Source organism: Sciurus carolinensis, chromosome 4 (genome assembly GCF_902686445.1).
Source record: "Sciurus carolinensis chromosome 4, mSciCar1.2, whole genome shotgun sequence".
Lineage (NCBI taxonomy): Eukaryota > Metazoa > Chordata > Mammalia > Rodentia > Sciuridae > Sciurus > Sciurus carolinensis.
Window position 1 is genome coordinate 21278869 of NC_062216.1, and position 17837 is coordinate 21296705.

At 36.3% G+C, this 17837-nt stretch overlaps 1 protein-coding gene and 1 pseudogene across 2 annotated transcripts in view; both read left to right on the forward strand.

The window, feature by feature from the left end:
- LOC124982131 (hypoxia-inducible factor 1-alpha inhibitor-like) overlaps positions 1–12935 on the forward strand; it is a 70629-nt pseudogene extending 57694 nt beyond the window's left edge.
- Positions 1–17837, forward strand: part of Tll1 (tolloid like 1) — a 205719-nt gene that overhangs the window by 59441 nt on the left and 128441 nt on the right. The window lies entirely within an intron of this gene.

The following is a 17837-nucleotide window of genomic DNA, read 5'->3' on the forward strand; positions in this document are numbered from 1 at the left end:
TTCCACTGGAGAATTATTGTAAAGTCCTAGGGATAAGAAGGGATCCTAAGGCCAAGTCTTGTGGAAAAAAGGGTTAAAATATTTCCTTGAACTTTTACTTTCCTTGAAGTGATCTTTGTTATCAAACACTGGTGTTCACCTAATTTATCTATTTCAAACTTTATTTGGATGCCTGAGATTCTTAATTTGGATACCCTCTTATTGGTTTGACTCTTAAATTCAATACTTATTTTTATTATATCTTATTTGAGATCTTTAACTCCTCAAATAATGGTTGACTTTTTTCCCAATATTCATTAACTGAATTTGTAGGAGAATGCTGCAGAGAGCCACACCATATCACCCAGTAATGACCAGGATGCTAAAATGTATGGGGAAAGGAGGGCTTTGAGAATGTTAATGTGTGTGACTTTATGTGGCAGATGCACCATAACAATTTGAAATACTCAGAATACATTTGGTAGGAGTAGAAATGATAAGTACACTTGGATGGAGCAAAAGAAGATACTCGAAGATTCTAGAAAAATTGATGGAGTCATAGAAAGATAAATAGAAAAAATTGTGACCATGAGTTTAATAATAAATCTGGGAGTGAGGAGACAACCAGCTAAGCAAAATATTACAGGTGTGACCGTGAAAGAGAAGAAGACTGTTGAGTCTGTTTTTAAGATTCAAAATTCTAGACCACAATTATGCAATGGACCCAACAGTTTCTTCTCAAGATGACCTATGCACTGTTTTATGTTTGCGATGTATCATGTTTTCTTACTTTATCAGGGAAAGTGAGGGAAATTGTATTCTTTGCAAAGCTTAAGGAAGATTGAATTTGGAGTCCGTAATTTCAAATTTTTATAGTAAGGATTGAAAAATAATCAATTACTAAGAAAAGATAATCCAGGTGAAGGAGAGAAACACATGATATCACTGGAAAACTAGAAGGATCTCCAGAGTCTATAATTCATTACGAACGACGAGAAGCAGAGGTGAAAGCTCAATAGATGAGACATCCTATCCGGCCTTGGAAGGAGAACACGGTCTCCATGGTGATGACTCAGGTTCAGAGTCCAGCAGCTGCGCTTGGTTTCAAAATGAACCTGATGACATGCAAAAGTGAGGCTGGGGAGAAGCAGAGGGGAAGACACGGAGATACCAGTGCAGGGCCACGCTATTAAAAACCTCGGTGGTCACTGAAATAACGTGTCTTAAAAACTTATCTGTGTTAGAGTTGCATGGTCATGAACTCCTACTCAGAATCTTGCATGTGCCATATTCTGCCAAGATTTTCAGCTCACAGTGGCAGAGGCCCATTAAGATTTTACCACCTAGCTGGAGGCCCATGTTAGCATGTACATTAAGACTAATTAAGTGCTATGAAAGAAAGATACAAGGAAAGGAATTATGGCTAACTTTTAGGCTGTGGAATCAGATCATCTGGGTTTGAATCTGTGTTAGTTTTGGTGGCTGAATTTCTCTGAGGTTGAATTTCTTCATCCTGTTTTCAAAATGTGGGGGAAATGACTGACTTAGTGGACTGTTGTGTAAAAATCCTTGTACCCCACTAACTCTGGCACTTGTTACACACAGTAAACTAGTTGTGAAGGTCATCATGAATAAAATGTTATGAGAGCAACATTTTGATATACAGGCAATTGTGCATCAAAACCTCAAAACATCTTTGTTTTTTTTTTTGTGTGTGTATGTGTGCACGTGTGTACACGCACATGCACACATCTACATTCACACTGTGCAGAAGAGCTCTGACTTTAAAGTTATCACACAGACTGGGGCTCTAATTCCCACCTAGATGCTTATGAGTTGTGACTCTTGTGAGTCACTAATACTCTTCTATTTTCAGTCTTCTCATATGTTGTAAATCCTACTATCAGAGGTTGTGGTATGAATAGTAAAGGGACTCCCTAAAATTGCAATAAAAATAAATGAATGGGTCCATCTCAATTATCCTTGCATAATTTTCAACCCTTAAGTTTTTCATTTTTAATATATGAAATCATGTTGTTTGATGTTATCTGGTTTTTATGCTCAGAGTATACAGGTTTCCAATATTTTATTTTTACTCTGTCCATGACTTTGTTCCTATGTTAGAATAATCGAAATATAAATATAGTGGTATCATTTTGGTATAGTGTGTAGATTCCAAGAAAACAATGTGTTTCTTTATAGAAATGTTTGGATGATTTTTGATGAGATTGCATTTCCTTTTTTTTTTAAAGGAAGAAACCTACATGTCACAACTGTTTATAAAATATTTTATCAATATTCATTCACGATGAAGTCAGATTTAGAGCTTTTTCAACCCTACAGAACAGAGTAGGGTTGAATCTTACAGTAAATAGGGACTCAAAAATCTAACACAAATCCATGTCACAAAACCCTGTGTTCAACTGAGCACTTTAATTTTTAGAATTTCTACCAGAGCCCTATTGATTCTTTCTTAGTAGAATATTTTTAATAAAGTTACTTATCAAGTTTACTGACCCACATCAACTGAATCTGAGAACCAAAAAAGAACTGAGCAAAGTTTTTGGAGGTAAGTACTGAGAGCTAGAGAAATGACTCACATAGTCAGGGGTGGAGACAGTGACCTAAATGTCAACAGGGATATGTATTCCCGTGGTTTTCAATAATCTGTGTTCATATTGCCTACTATGAATCACTCCAAAAGAATGTTAACTGTCTGCTCGTCACGAATGCAGGCATATGTGTACTGTGTTCTATTTCACTGTTGCCATCTAAGAATGTGAAGTAGCATGTCCACATACCCAGAATATTAAGCAAACTCTCAGCGTTTCCAGTGGTGGCCAAGAGGATGGAGATTTGAACTTAGAAAGGTCAAGGATGAGAGGAAAGTAACCGCAGAGCCCGTGGTCATGGACAAGAGAAGACCAACAAGACCGGGGCAGAGGATAAATCCAGTCTGAGGAGCAGGAGGCACTCTCTACTTTAGCACAGGCTAGTTAAGAGGCTGTTCTGTGGGTTCTCTCTTTACAGACTATGTTCTCGTAGATTGGAGGCTAGGATCAGGTAGCAACATTTTTTTGTAACTTCCTGATTAATTCTAATGCATGTGATCCCAGGTTCACACTTGGAGAAATAGCATCAGAGTAAATGGAGATATTTGTTGAGGATTTTGTGCAAAAGTGATGTTAGATGTACTGCAGAAAGATAAACCTGGTGGACTGTCATGCCAGAGGTCAATACGAAGACTACTAATTAGTTCATCTAGGAGGTGATAGAATCCTGGCAAGAAACACTGACAGAGAAGGTACTAGGGGTATGAAGAGGGCAGTCAACAGAAAGTAAGGATTCACTGTAAATATGGGAGAGAGAGGGATAGGAAATGACAAAGATAATAAACTAGGATATCTCTGGCAAGTAAGTTTAAAAAGCAGCAAATGAGTTTATTTTGGATCATTCCTTATTTGGTTGTAATTAGAGTGATTTCTATTTAACTATACTCAGGAGTTAATAAATGCCTGGGTTTGAATCCCACCTCATTCCAACTTAGACACGTCTTTATGTCACTGATCGTTAGCTATCTTATCTGTAAAAATCTATAAAGGGGGTGGACCAATCTCATAGAGCTGTTAGGAGCACAGAAAGCACTTTTTGCATCTCTTCTCGAAATTGAGAACATCACAGGGAAGCTTTCTAAGCATGCTTTACTTGTCTTTGGTCCCAGAATTGTTGGTAAAAAAAAATAAATTTTTTTCAATTTATTTTTGCATGATTTTTCTTTCACAAGGCATAATTTATAGACACCAAGCATAGATCTAAATTTCTGAGGATTGTTTTGACTGGTTCTGAGGAGATGCTATGTTAGTAACCATCATACAGTATACCTAAGAACTGAAATTATTCTTATGGTAAACAAACTCCTTCCAGACTGGAGGTTTTCACAGTTCACTTCTCTGTGCTGAGTTCTGCTTTGTAATTCATACCTCTGATTGCTAATTCATCAATTCTCCACAAGGAACCCAGGCTAGTGATGAGGAAATACTGCTTTTTCACCACTCTGTAGAGAAAAGTTGTCAATTTCATGTTCAGTTCATCTTCTTTTTGGACTAAGGATCCTTTTTGAAAATAGTTTCATTAAAATATTAAAATGAAATATTAAAGTGAACGTGAGGTATTTGGCTCTTTCCCAAAGAAAACTTGAAGTAAATTGAGCCACATTCAAAGTTTAAGAGAAGGAAGATGATGAGTTTTGTCTTCCTTATTTCTTTTAAGGAAAAATATTTCAATCGTAAAGCTTCCAACTAAAATGTCATGTCAACCTATGATTTCAAAACTGTAATAGTAGTTCATCTTTTACATTAAACATCAGAGTTTCTCCCTCCATGTGATTGCAGCAATAGTTAACAAAGACCTACATAAAGAACTTCCATACCTTGGGTCACAGAAATACTCCTTGTGGTTTTGGAAAGCTACTTTCATTGCTGCCTGGGTGGTGAAAGGGAAGAATATAAATGTCTATGTGTTAAGCCTTGGAGACCCTGGAAGTGTTTCGAGTTTGGCCAAAAAAAAAAAAAAAAAAAAAAAAAATTACTTTGCAATATTTTGCATTTAGCAAAACTCAAAACATATTTTGAAAACTACAAATTGCCTTCTTCCTTAAGTTTATACGTCTGGGTATTTTATGTCAGTTTATTGTTATTTCTTATTCATTTCCAATATTTTACGAGAGGTTTCTGATAATCATGGACCTTTTTCTTTAAAAACCTAGGAATTTTATTAAATAGTATTCTAGTCGAGAAATCCTGGGTTCAGTTTAAAATTTTAAATTTGTGCCTTGATGATTAGCCAGATAGCTTCAGTCATTCCTGGTATGTCTGTTTAATTATATTGAAATGCTTAATTAGTCTATTTTATCATTATGTAGGCAGTTTTACCTGAACATGCTTCAGTGGACATTTGCTTACAAATGACCCTTAGTTCATGACCCTAATTTGCTACATATCAGATTTTTCTGTATTTTGTATTTGGTACAGTTGAGTGCACAACATGAGAAGTATTTATGTGTAAAACATTTTAAAAAGTGCTTCATACATGTTGCATATATATAAACAGACTCCAGAGGCACCAATCCTAGCTCTAAGTCAAGTTCTGAGAAAAATATACATAAAATAGTTGTATGTGTGTGTGTAAGTGAGTGTTATTATTGTTATTATTCTAAGGGATGACCTTACAGAATTTACTTAGGGTCTGCTTTTGTCTCCCTTTGAGGGCATTTTTGATATCATGAAGATAAACAAGAACACAACTCCAGAATTATTTACCACTGTACTTGAATAGACTAAAATGTCCATGTTGAAATGTAGAAACACATTAGCTGATCCTTTGCAGAAGCTTATTTGTGTATCATATTATCACCAGGACAAATTCTTACTATGTTAAGTTTATAAGAAGTTGTTATTCCCAGTTAGAGTCTTACTTTGTGTGAAGTTCTACATAATTTTGTAGGAATCTACAGTCTCTGCACAGATTTCCATCCTGTGCAACCATAAGGGAATTTACTGGCATTAAACATGCAATCTAAGAAGGATTCTGGATGTCTCATTACTTTATAAGAAGTAAACATTGAGCTTTTAATGAGTGCTCTCAGACCATTTTGAATTAAAAATTTTATATTTTTTCTTTGCTTTTGCCTACTAATATTGATAGTTATCAGATGACAATTTTTATTCTTTATTTTTGTGCTTAGAGATATTCCATTTTAGAAGAAGCAGAATTTAAAATTTTGTAAACACTGCTGTCTCCTTTAGGCACCTTCCTATCTTTGATTTCTAACTATGCTCAAGAAGGAATACAGACATATATATTCACAGTGGGTTTTCAAAATGCTCCAAAGGGAATCTTCGGTAGTATTTAACTGAAATATGACCAAATATAATATTCTTGAGCAGGAAATTCTTTGAGATATTTAAAGTGTATTTAAACTATTTTAGAGAATATTACTTTCCATACTCAATACTTATTCTTTCCTGGCAAGTGAAAGCTGTAGGAGGAGGTTGAGTTTATATCTTTTTGTTTCATAGGAGCACCAGAATGCTATAATTTAAGGTAGACATTATAATGGTCATGTATGACTGCACTCCAATAATATTTACCTTTGCTGTTTTAGCTATTCAAATTTCCTGTCATAGAGTATACTCCTAATAATGTAATCAACACATTAAGTGATTATAGTTACTCTCTTTGAAGAATACATAGTATGAATATTGTGGAGTTGGTTCCATGGTGATCTCATATTTATCATGCTCAAAAGAAATTCATGAGGGTTTTGTTCCCCCAAGGTCTTACTCTTTGGGTTGGCACTATTAGATTTTCCTTGGCTAGTCTAGGTGACTTGGCTAGTGGTGTCACCCACACACACATCCCTGAGGGGTCTAAGCAACTATTTATCATGCCCTTTTCAGGCTTCATTTGCAATCAAAATTGGTCAATTACCATGTGGTGCCCAAGGGAATTACCTGAAGCCAAACATTGGATCATCCTCTGATGATCAGATCAAGTTATCCTGTCAGGACTGTGACTCACTGTAGTTCCTTGGCACAGAGAGCCCAAAGTACCCAGGCAGTACCCAGAACTTAAAGTTCAGTAGCATTCTTGTCATACCTTCTAGTAGAAAAGCTCTTTTGGGGAACCAAAACCTCTGAATGCACAGAGTCCAAAGCAGTGGGAGAGGGGAAGCTGATAGCTTCCAGGGAGTGTCTTCCTCATGGCTTTTCACTGTGATGTTAGCCCACACTCATCCATTAAATCTTTGCTAAAATTGTAAATTTTTCTTCTTACCCACTTTTAAGGGACTGCATCTTCCCCTCATGTTCTAACAGAGGTGAGATAGTTTCTTTGCATTATCTCTGTTAGAAGGGGATTGCTGCGTGGAATTCAGTTCACCTCGAGATGCCAAAGTAACATCTGAGTTCAAGAAAAACTATAACTTATGTCAATTATCTGTGTTTTTAAATTGTGGTTAGGATGGGAGTAACATTTTCTTTAGCTTTTAGCATCCTATACAAAAGTAAAACTATCTAACTGGTTTTGATTTGATATCTTGCATTGTGTGGGAGACATGGATTAAAATTTAAGAGGCTTCTTATCTGTGATAGATTGTGTAAGCTAAGGAACCAATCTGGAAGTTGTTCCACTTACCTAAATTAATTCCACTTATATAATTCCTGACCTAAAAAATGACCATTAGGTGGGTTACAAACCCAGTGAACAGACTGAGTTAAATCTGGACTAAGACCCTCTTTATTTATTCCCATATGGTCTACTCTAATAGGAGGCCTAAGTTGGCTCTTTGGGTCTCCAAGTATTATTGTCAATGATTTTTATTCTAACAGTCCCTAAAGTGTCTGTTTATGGTTAAAAAAAAAAAAAAAAAAAGAAACCCTTGTGGTTCTAGACCCTTTGTGGAAAGATTGAAGAATCATTATCATGTATCTTCCCATGGCGTTAACTGGTTGTTCTTCCTAGAAATTTGGTCCTTCCTTAAGCATATGAATTCCAGGTCTGCGAACTGGCTTATATCATGACTCTTGATGAGGTTTTTTTGGGGGGTTGGAGAGTAACCATCATCAATTTTCTGATCATCCAGTCTTTATTTCTTTTGATTGTATACATTTCAACATACTCTTGGTTGACTATCCATCTCTTATGCTCCTTAGATATCATAACCATATCATCACTGTGTGAGAGTGAGTGCTCCTATGTGTGACTACCTTTTTGTGACTTATGATAATTAGACAATTATTGTCACCTGGCTTATGCTAATTAAATATCACTCTACAACCTTTATTTTTTTGGATTCTGTCATTTCCATTATTCTACAACAACAAATTATACTATTAGTCCTCGCCTTCAACTTTGAACTTCTCAGTGATATCAGTTCTTCTTTCATGAGTACATTCCTTATTTGTAACTGTTTTATTGTCAGAAATTTATTATGTAGCATAGTCATCAAGTGTCTTGTTGTACTGAATGAAGTGTTTCCACTGAAGCATATTTCTCTGTCTTTAAATTCCTCCGACATGGCAATTCTAGTATTTCTGTTTTACTTAATGTAGGTTCATGCTTTCCTGGTTCTTCCAGGAGCCATCCTGTTTGTATATTTGTGTCACCTTACAGTGTTCTGGTAAGGGTGTCATATTCTTATCCTGGAATAGTGCTATCAAATGAATAAATTCTTATACAACTTCATGTTTCACCTATAGTATTGAATCCCTGAGTGTTCTTTAGGTTCCTGACAAGCCTGGGTAGATCTTTTTGAACACAGTCCCTTACTTCCTGTTTTGGGGCCAACTTGGCCAACTTATGCTGTGATTTAACCCTATTGATTTTGTGGTCAGAAGGAAGGGCAGATCTTAAGTGACACGTATTGTCTTTTGGGAGAGACACCACTGTACTATCTTTAGAGAAGAGCAGAGTATTAGTCCTTAACAGGTTGGTATAGTAATTTTGTTTTGTTTTGTTTTCAGACTAAAGAAATCAAAAGAAGTCTGGAGGTTCAAGATTTTCAGGTGCCTTGACCCTCCTTTAATCATCCCACATGTTAGGGCTCCATAATTTGCCAGGTAGAACTGGATGTTGCCATACCTGACTGGATGTCTTTCAGAAGCTAATTCTTCCTTGGAGTTCTGTAACTCTTAGAATTAAGTCCGGGATCTCATCCTTAGTTTTCTCTGTCATAGGCTGTAGGAGATGGGAACATTTTTGTATGCTACTGAGAAGGCTCTCTGGAGTTCACTCAAGGCTTATAATTACTGATTGTTATTCTTCTGTTAACATTTAGCAAGTACCAGTATAGTTTAACATTAGTGGCTCAATTACTGTCCTTAGAGTTACTGTTTCCCCTCTATTGCATGCAAACCTAATAAGTAATACCCCCCAAAAGCATTGCTTTTTTCAGTCTTTCATTATTATAGGATGGATATTTAACAATTACACTGTCATTATATGATGGATGCTATTTGTGCTCTGCCTATAACCCATGATGAGTTTCTCATTCCCAGTTCAAAATCTCCATTGCCAAAATCTTATAAGACCGGATTATGTGTGCCAAAATTGCTACCCCTGTCACAGGTTGGGTTGCTATGATAGAGAGAAGAGTTCTTGGGGTCACTACTTATAAATATGAAGGGAAGGGAAAGAAGCAAGACTGGATGAAGATATTGGGCTATAATGTAGCCTCAATGATGGTCTCAGACAAATTCGGAGTTCCAGGTTGCGGGGAGGGAGATGTACTCTTATACACACTCCTTGATCAGTCACTGGATGCCAGCTACCTACAGGAAGTGGCTTTGGCTATGGAGGAGGCAGCCTTTCAGCCAAGAGGGCTGACAGTTGAAATTTTTTAGTCAACAACTTTCCAGTATCTGGGAATGAATTTTTCCCTCTTGAGGTTAAATCTGGGCAGTCCATCAAAGCATCCTCTAAAAACACCATGGAAAAGACTAGTAGAAGTACCCTTTTCCTCTCTTGCCATCTTTATAAGAGCACTGGAGACAGAAAATATCTAGGTTGGTGAATGGGGGGATAAAAAAAAACCCTTCTCTTACATATAATCTCATGCCTAGACACATTTACAAGCATTTTCTGCCTACTGTTTAAGAAAAAAAGTCCCAGTCTTGTACAAATTATCTGAGTGACCAGAAAGAAAATTACATTTCCCAGATCATTTTATGAGGTTAGTATAACTTTGATTCCAGACTAGACAATGACATGAAGAGAAAACCTCTTATGGGTCAATTTCTTTTATAAATATAAATGCCAAAAATACAAAATAGGAACATAAGGGTCTTGTTTGATCTAATTAATTATCTACTAGCACTTTTAACTAAAAACATAGTCAATGATAAAATATTGGAAACTTTCTCTTTAAAAGTCAGAAGACAAGTATTCCTACTATTATATTCAATATTAAGGTTTTAAGAATTGTGTAAAACAAAAAGTAGTTTGCACACACACAAACACACACACTCATACTCACACATACTGGAAATGGAAATGGTAAACACAATACTACTTCTGGATGATAAAACTGTCTTCATATGAAATGCAAGAGATTATTGGAGTCAATGGAAATATTCTTATCTGATGAATACAAGATCCAAACATAGCATTTTATATACAAGTGACACTTACAAACTACAACTTAAATGTTAGCATTTACTATAGCAACAAAATCTGAAAGTTTAGCTATACATAAGACCTTCAGGGAGGAGAAGTTAAGCCTTTATGAAAAAATGTAAGTAAAACCAAAATAAGTTGAATATGATCAAAAATCTGAAAACTAAATCTCTTTAAAATAACAATTATTTCTATTTTAATTTATAGAATCAATGCAGTTTTAATCAAGACCCCAACAGAATTTTTCTTGTAGCTTGACTATCTGCTTCTCAAAGTCAAAAGGAAAAATTATATTGCTAAGGGTAATTGTGAAAATTCTAAAAACATGGGTAGGGGGATAAGGAATTAACCCTATTAGATGTAAAGATTTCTAATAAAGTGATAGTTACCTTATAGCATGGTATTAAAGGCTAATATGTCTATGAAACAGAATAGAAGGCTTAGCTGTAAGGCATGTGCTGTAATTTGGATCCTAAGTGTCCCTCAAAAACTTGTGTGCTAAAGAACTGTTTGCTAGCCTGTGGCTCTATTGGGAGGTGCCGACACCTTTAGGAACTGAGGCTGAATGGGAGGAAGTTAGGCCACTGGGGTCATGTGCCTGAAGGGGATCGTTGGGTCCCTGGCCCCTTCCCCTCTCTGTTTCTCTCTCTCTCTATTTGCTTCCTGGCTGCCATGAGGTGAGCAGGCTTCTCTGCCATGAGTGTGCACCATGATTTATGGTGCTGACCTAGGCCCCAAAGCAATAGGGCCAAGCAACCTGGACTGAAGTTTCTGAAACCATGAGCCAAAACAAATCTTTCCTCCTTCTGCTTATCTTAGTATTTTGTCACAGTGATACAAACATGTCACAATATGCATGTGACAGAAATGGTATTGCAAATATTTGGAAAAAGGCTGGACATTCTTTTGCAAGACTGGGGAGAGTTAGTTATCCAGGCAGAAGAAAATATAAAATAGCTAAATGTGGAATAAAGACATACATGTGAAAGATAGATTTTAGAATTTTTTAGGAGATATGGGAAACTATCTCAGAAAAGGATGTGTTGCTTAAATATGACTAAAAAGCACAAACTATGAGAGAGCAAATAATTACAAGTTTATTGTGAGAATATTAAATTACATTTATTTAAATTAGATATATTAATAAATTCTACTATAAAATCTACATTGGAGAAAGCTACCACAACAACAGAAAATTAATATCCAGAGTATATAAGAAGTACCTACAATCCAGCATAAGACAAATTAGCCAAAGAAAAATATTCCTAAGAATGGAAACAGACAATTCCCAAAGAGGAAGAATTCTAAAAACCTATATATAAATACTCCATCCCACAAGTTACTAGGCAATGTTTAATCAGAAATGTTTAAAATCTATTTTCTCTTTACATGTATATTTGCAAAAGAAATGAGTTGATTTCCTAACATCCTCCAAAGGTACATTTTTATTATTATTATGAATAACGGATTTAAACATATTTGATAATGTGTTTCAATTCAATCAGTTATTATCTTTGTTCACATGCAAATTGTCCTAATTTTGGCCAGTGGGAACTTCTTCAATTTCTCCTGAATTCTCTAAAATAACACTTTGGTCTTTGGCAGCTTCATTGCCTTCTGATATTATAATATACCCCAGGCTCCTCTTACTTATTTTCTGTCACAGGCCAGAAATCAGTTATTGTTTTTTAAAGAACTCTGGCTTCTCGGGTCATCCCCAGCAGCAGAGATGGCAGCAGGGCAAGTGAGGCTGCAGCTTTGGGCTCTGGAGAAGCCTGGAAAGAGGCTGAAGCCCTAGGCTACGACTGGAATAAAGTGCAACTGTGCACTTAGCAGCTTCTGGATCCGCCCATCCCGAGTCTAAGAGAGACCCCCCAACCCCCGGGGCAGAGAAGCTCATGGAAAATGAGGAACCTGTAATGCTGAACATCACAAATCTTGTGCTCCTGCTCTGAAATGGGACCTTGAATACCTACTAGAGGAGATTGGCAAGGGAGACTTTTCCATGTACACTGCCAGTACCCACAAGTTCTTGTACTATGATGAGAAGAAGATGGCTAATTTCTAGGACTTTAAACCGAGGTCCAACAGGGAGGAAATGAAATTTCATGAATTTGTTGTGAAACTGCAGGATAAACAGCAGCAAGGAGGGGACAAGAGGTTGTATCTGCAGCAAACACTCAATGACACCATGGGCAGGAAAAGTGGCATGGACTTCTTGGGTTTTAGCTGGAACTGGATTAATAAGCAACAGGGAAAACCGGGCTTGGGGGCAGCTGACCTCTAACCTACTGCTCATTGGCCTGGAAGGAAATGTGACATCTTCTCACTATGATGAGCAACAGAACTTCTTTGCCCAGATACAAAGGCCATAAGCAACGCATCTTATGCCTTCAGGATCAGTTTGAGTGCCTCTATCCATATCCTGTTCATCACCCATGTAACAGACAGAGCCAAGAGGACTTTGACAATCCTGACTGGGAGAGATTCCCCAATTTCTAAAACACGGTTGTTATGAAACTGTGGTTGGTTCTGGTGATGTTCTTTACATCCCAATATACTGGTGGCATCACATAGAGTCATTACAAAATGGGGGGGATTACCATCACTATGAACTTCTGGCATAAGGGGGCACCTACCCCTAAGAGAATGGAATGTCCTCTCAAAGCTCATCAGAAAGTGGTCATAATGAAAAACATTGAGAAGATGCTTGGAGAGACCTTGGGGAACCCACCAGAGGGTTACCTTTGTTGAACACAATGATCAAGGGCTGATACAATTAGCCTGCTGGGGTTCAGGCCTCCTGCCAGAGGACTGCTGTCCTGTGCGCACCATTTCATTGATGAGGACAGGAGACTCCAAACACTAGTATTACATGCTGCACTTAATGGACGGGACTCTTGCCATGGCCCTGGAGGCAGGTGTTCGGGGTAAGGCAGGGTGGTTAATACTCCACTCCCATTTGGAGGAACTTCTCAACCTTGCCTCTTGTGCCCCAGCACCCTCCCTGTCTGACCCCCTAAAGTTTTGCATTCATTGTGTAGAGTCTCAGCTTCTGGTTGCTATCATGTCTGTGTCTGTTAATTCGTCAACTTCAGGGTGTATTTGTGTGTGTGTGTGTATGTGTGCATGAACACACATAATGTTTCTGCCTCTCATTCCCTTCTTCTGGATCTGGCTTTCAGCCCTATCTCCTATAACCTCAGTGCCTCAGCCTGAGAGAGGAGATGCTCTTGGACCTCCACTGCACCTGGGCTGCAGGACTTGCCGCATCTGGGCTGCAGGGACAGAGTGAGCCCAACTCAGATCAATCTGGTTCCTGCCAGTTTTTGCAGTCAGGCTTCAGGCTGTGTAGAAATGGCTACTGGAACTCTAATGGGGGGATTGAGAAGGAGGCTTGCCTTTGAGAGCCTAGATAGCCTTCCAGTGGGAGAGGATTAGATAGGGTTCCAGCAGGGACCCCCAGGCTCAAGCCATATATAGAAAGGAAACTTGGAACATAAGAATCTAAGGTTGTATATTCATTCCAAATTATAGACACACAATTTTTCAGCATTAGCTCTTGCCCCTCTGCTAGGTATCAGGGGAGTTCTAGCTGTGGCTTTTCTAGGCTCTAGGAGTACAAGTCTGTGTGTGCGTTGTGTGTGTGTGTGTGTGAACGTGTGCATACACACTGGCATGCATGTGTCCACACTGGCCAGCCTCCCTGTTTACCAAGCTTCTCCACAGCTTACCTTTTTGACTGAGCCCCCCAAAGTACTACCTCACTGCCTGCAGCTTTTTAACTCAGATTTTAGCCATGATATGTTGGTCCGGTCTTACTACAACCTACCTGTTGACTGGCTAGAACTTCTGGGTCCTATGTCCCTCCCTGTCCAGGCCATATTCTCTACTGCTGAGCTTCCTGGCTGAGTAGATGAAATGGGGTCAAGCTTAGGCAGCTAACTCACTACCTGTCATTCTATATATGCAAGAATTAGTAGCAAGTCAAAGGCTGTTACAGCCATAGTCACAGAGAAAAAGTCATCCAAGTGTGCAGCAGATTGTATTGATGGACTGTCATTCAGAGACATTGAGGATTATGTGTAATTAGCACTAAAGGTACAGAACTGGTATAACCAGACACCCTGGGAGCAGTTGCTCAGGTAGTATGACTAATTCTTGCAGTGAAATCTATTTTTAATATTTTTTGCACTGATTCAAAGTAACCTTCAAGTACCTAAGCATACTGTGATTTTCTGAATGGTAAGTAGAAGGCTAAGTGGCCAATTTAAAATTGACTTTGAATGACTTTTAATAGAACCTATCTGTTCTATTAGTGTACTAAATCACTAATCCCCAAAGAAAGGGACTTTGTTTTATTTATTTTTGAATTCCAGTTCCTAGCACAGTGTCAGGCACAAAATGTAAGTTTGATAAATGATAATAATATGTCTCATCATTTTTGAAAATAGCAAAAACAAATTTTAAGCATTTTTAAAGTTATTGTTCTTGGGTGGCTCCCTTATTTACGAAATTTTTAAAAACATTATTTTATAAGCCCTCCAATTTCTTTGCAGAAATGCTGATTAATTGATTTTATTAATTGTTAAAGGGAATTAATAGAAAAGGAACTTTTTACAAAATTTTAACCCTGATTAGAAAAGTACTATATGTCTAAAATTCTCCAAATAAAAGAGCAACCAGTATAATTATCTGGAAGTCAATTATGGAAGAAAATGATACTCACTTTCATTAGCTAGAGGTTTTTTACGCATCTAGTTTTATTAAAAAGATTATTATTCAGTTAACTAGATATTCTATAGTTTATGACATTCAATATCCAAGATATAGTAATTATTTGAAATGTTTTGGATATTATGGTATTATATTTTTATGAGCAAAATAAAATGCATACAAATCTAAGGATTTTTGTTTTCAAAAAATTACAGAAGTATTTCTTTGATAAGTTTCTGCTGAGAATAATTTAAGAGGAGAATTACAGTTCTATCTCAATATGAGAAGGACTTTTCATAGATTCTTTCTTTCTTTCTTTCTTTCTTTCTGCTTGTTTGGTATGGATAAAATGCTCTTCAGTTATCCTCTGATTGTTTGAGGTATCTATGACTACAAAGAGAACAAATAGAAAAGCTTTGAGTCAAAGTGTGAATTTAACATTAATTAATTAGTAATACTGCAGGGAGATTAGAGGGTTGAATGAGCCAGATTTCCAGTTTATATCTACTGCAAAAAAATTGCAATTCTAGTTCCAAATATTTAAATTTAAAATAACACATTAGGGGTTATGATTTCTGGCATTAATGAAGATTGTATATTGTCACCATTGTCAATACAGGTAATATTATTGTGCAATTATGGAAAAGGTAGTGACTGCCTAGTCTTTCATTTCTCATCTGAGACTCTGCCTTGGTTAAGATGTACAATCAGTAGGAACTCAAATGGACAGTTTGACTTGGTGTGTCCACTCTGAATCACTTAACTCTGAGAAATGACCCATCTCTGGTGCTAACAAACTCTGCTGTATGAAGTATAAAAGTAGACAGATGATACGATCGGCAATAAGAGAATGGTGATTTTTTTAAAAAAGTAAATACTATCAGCAAGTTATTAGTCTGCTTACTGGATATCATAGAATTTTCTAAGATTCAAAGGACACAAATGTTAGGATGAGGTTACTTTATGAAATACCACACACTGAATAGTAGCATAAAGTAATAGCCCTTTATGGAACATTTAAAGTAAAGTTTTGAACTATTGGAAAAAAATATGAGAAGGACATTTCATAGATCTTTCTTTTTTCTTTTTTCTTATTTGGTGTGAATAAAAATGTTCTTCAGTTATCCTCCTGATTGTTTGAGGTGTCTAAGACTACAAAGAGAACAAACAGAAAATCAGTGTGCAGAGTCAAGTTTCCAGGATGTTGATGAATTTTTTACATTTCAGAAAATTTCTTTCCCTGAGTACATGTGACTGTGCAATGTGAACTATTAACCAAAGAAAAGCCAGCATTTGACTTGTGCCCAGAGGAACTCTTTTACAGGATAATAATAATAACCAGAAAGGTTATATTACCATTTCTCTGAACCTATCATAAAATAAAACTAGGCTAAATGAAAATGGAGAAAAGTGGGAAATGAGATTCTTTGGTTTGTGTGAAGAGGTGACCAACCACGGGTAAAACAAAGCTAGAATATAGCAAATAGTCAATTTGCATAAACAGTCATCTTCCAGGAAGAGATCAAGATTTACTCCAAGAGCTAGTGTCAATATTTAGAAAATAAGCAAACTTAATTAAAAAAGAAGTATCAGAATTGACTCCTGCTCTGGCCACAAATGTAAACAATAATGGGCCTAAGGGAATTTAAAAAACAAGTGTTTGCTCTGTCCTTACAAGATGTATGAGGTGGGAAATCTAAATAAATCAAATCTTCCCACTGGTTGATTATATATTCAATATTTGAGTCATGTAAGAATGGCTGTTTCTAAAAACTTGTGAACCACAATAAATTATTTTCTGAAAGTACGTGAGAGAAAATATTAGACCATACACACAGAGAAGCTTCAATATTTATTTTTACATTTCTTGATCAAAGTGCTTTTGGTCAATGTTTTCTCCTTTGAGACAAAGCGTTCCAAATGAATATTTGTGGTATGGGTGATATTTTAAAAATGTCCTGAGAAATCCTATCCACAGGCATTGTGGGCTATAAATGCAGATTGATATGATGTTTCAATGGATCTTTTGTTATGGGAAAAAATTTTGTTTTCTGACATGAAAAAAGATATGTTTATTTGAAAAATGTAGCATTTAATCATATCTATAATGTACAATGTAAAATGATGTAAAAACAGAAGAAGAAAATGTGGAAAAGACAACTTGCTCCTTTGTATCCTGTGTCCAGAATAGATGGCTCAATCTCAATTTATCTTGAAACAAAGAATTAGAGTGAAAAATTACTTTAATGTCAAATGTCCCCACATTCTGGAGGATAATCCTTGCTAACAAGGTGCATTTATATTTGTTTTTCACTTCAGACTGAACATCTGATTTTATATTGAGATAGTATTTTATTTCCTGAGATAAGAAATAATTGAAGAAACCCATTTAACTAGTTAGTTTTGTGTTCTTTGAAGCCACTTTTGAAGAGTTTAGATAGTTTTTCTTTTTTCTTTTCCCATAATCAAAGATCCAAACCGTCTAGCTCTTTATATTGAACCTCCACAATCCTCCAAAATACCTATAATTGATAGATAAAACTATATTGTTTTGAAGTGGCCAGGTAAGTCATGTTCCTAGATACACCTTCCAAAATTCAGTTTATGAGGGAATGATAAGTATCAATATTTCACTACAAGCTCACTTTTCAAAATATTGTAGATTAGATGATTTGTTGCATTTATTTGGTAGTATACACAGTTAGAAATACTAGTATACAAAGTAGAAATGTAGACTTTTAAAAATACAAATCCACTAAAATAAGTGTACTGTAAATAGTTTCCTTTTTATTCATATAAATTTAAGAAACCTACATACTACATGAAAATGTTCTTATCCTTTTCTTAAGAATATTTCTGTGTCTACATAAAATATATTTTATTTATTTATGTACTATACCAAGAGCTTTTAAAATTTCAGATAATTGTTTCTCGAACTTGGAATTTATATTAATTTCCATGCATATCAT